This window comes from Penaeus monodon, chromosome 27 (assembly GCF_015228065.2).
Source record: "Penaeus monodon isolate SGIC_2016 chromosome 27, NSTDA_Pmon_1, whole genome shotgun sequence".
NCBI classification, from domain to species: Eukaryota; Metazoa; Arthropoda; class Malacostraca; order Decapoda; family Penaeidae; genus Penaeus; species Penaeus monodon.
Genome location: NC_051412.1, coordinates 19,744,813 through 19,747,048, shown reverse-complemented (window position 1 = coordinate 19,747,048; position 2,236 = coordinate 19,744,813).

Genomic DNA, 2,236 nt, shown 5'->3' with positions numbered 1-2,236 from the left:
TTTAAGCCTTTCAATATACAATATCTCTTCCCATCATGTCCAACCAGCAGCTCCCCCTGAATCCAGTGTGAATTATAAGTCTTTATTTTTTAGGAACTCTTACTGAATGAGTTAAATCATTTGGCTCATGATATTCTCAAGTTTACTTTCTTCTGGAAATGTGAACCTTAAGCAACTAAGTCAACAACTAAAGCCATGAAAAATATTCTTTAGAGTGAAATGCTAAGAAAAAATTTAAATAAATGAAACCAGGAAAGAAGTTAGTTGTTTATCTAAAACAAACACCACGCATTTAGAGCAAAAGTGTTTATCTCTTTACACTTTTCACTAATTAGAGAGGAAAACAATGTGATTACTGCAAACCAAGAAGTGAGATCAAATAGCTTAACCATGCACCTCACGGATTAAGAAAATTTAGTCCATATTTCTGCCACTACACATCATGACCTTTTTCTATAAAACTCCTGTGTTGAGTTATCATGTAAAATGCAACATTTTCATGTATGACAATTCTACTTCAAAGAATTGTAACATATAATGGAACATAAGCTGTTCCCACCTAGATAAGACTTTATTACTCATTTATAATATCCAAATACATTTATGCTTTATCAATTCAATAAACTTTACATGTTAAATTATCCTCTGACAAAAAATATCTGTACTTGTCCAAGAAGAAGGTCACCATTGTAATAACACATTCTTAAATGACACATTCTAGAAGCAATACACATCTGAAATCAATCTCCCATATGTGCAAATTATCATTAATCTTCAGTTGTAACATATGAAGAAAACCAATATGATCTTTGCCACTAACAAATAAAAATTCTTGGAGTAAGACTGAAAATCAGATCACATACTTCATGTAATAACAAATGACTCATCCCCATTGCCTTTTCAAAGCTATTTTATGGAGACTGCAACTAAAGATAAAAGAGAAATCAACAGAAATTAAGTAATCCTAAACTACATGCAAGGTAGTCAACCAAACACTGGAACTTTCTTCAACTAATAGACTACTGAGTTTACAATGACTAATTCCCTTTTCAACCCTTTCACAATCCAAATATATCCTTTTCCATAATTTCCCCAAATAAAAAGTACGGTTCTATTCTGCCCTAACTACAGGGCACCAGGTGACCGTACAACAGGGTAATGAATGCGAGAAGACGAAAACCCTTGATAATTTATCATCCACGGGAAACCGAGAGAAAAAAAAGAGCTGCACAGACGAATGAACGGATAATTCTTCCCAATTATACTCTTGACCCCACACGTCATTGTATGGACATGCCTCTGGAGATCTCCCAGCTGGCTAATGAGATAGGAAGAAAGAAAAAGTGATAAAAAAGAAGATAGCGTGAAGAATAAGAGACGTTCCCTGACCGACGCCACAGCTTGCTCTTTCCTCTCCTCTGCCGCCACGCTTCTTGCTTTCCTTCCTTCAATACGTTTACCGTCTTCCTCTTACTCTATACTACTGCCAGTCGAAATTTTCATGTAAAATCACCGTATTTAAACTTACATTCGAGGCTTTTTGCTGCCAATGTTTGTTCAATAACAAAACAATCGTCCTTCTCCAAATATCGTTCGGAAAACCGCCGTTGGAAAAGGTCTTATAAAAATCTTTTATTAGTCTTTGCTTCATTGGACATTTTATAGAGCTACATATATATGTTAATATTTTTAAAAATCATGATATATCTGGTGTGACACAAACCTTCATAATAATTAATCAATGACAATTGATAAGTTGAGAAGAAAAAATTATGGACATTACTTAATGGCTTGATGCGCCGGCCAATCAGAAGAAAGCCTTGTGACGCGCTCATCTTGATTCGCCCAATCACGAGAAGGTCTTGTGACGCGCTCTTATTGGTTCGTCCAATCATGAGCGGGAAGGTGTGACGTATTTATCTCACCATTCTCACTTACTAAAATGTACGTCCTTTCACCCTGGCTGAATGCGCTCTGGTACCTTATACTTCTTTGAATTATTTGCCATCACGTTAAATTATCAATGATTTTAATTCGGTTTTGAAAATGTCTATTTGTAATGTTCCGACAGAGCAATGCTGAGATCATGTTACACATCGATAGATTTCGAAACGGATTTTGTGTCTCTCTAGATAACCACGCTATATCGTTTAACTACTTGTTTTCCAATTTCATGCGAAACTTATTACCATTCTTTTTTCTGGCCTGTGTGAAATCTTTTTTTGAAAGATGAGAT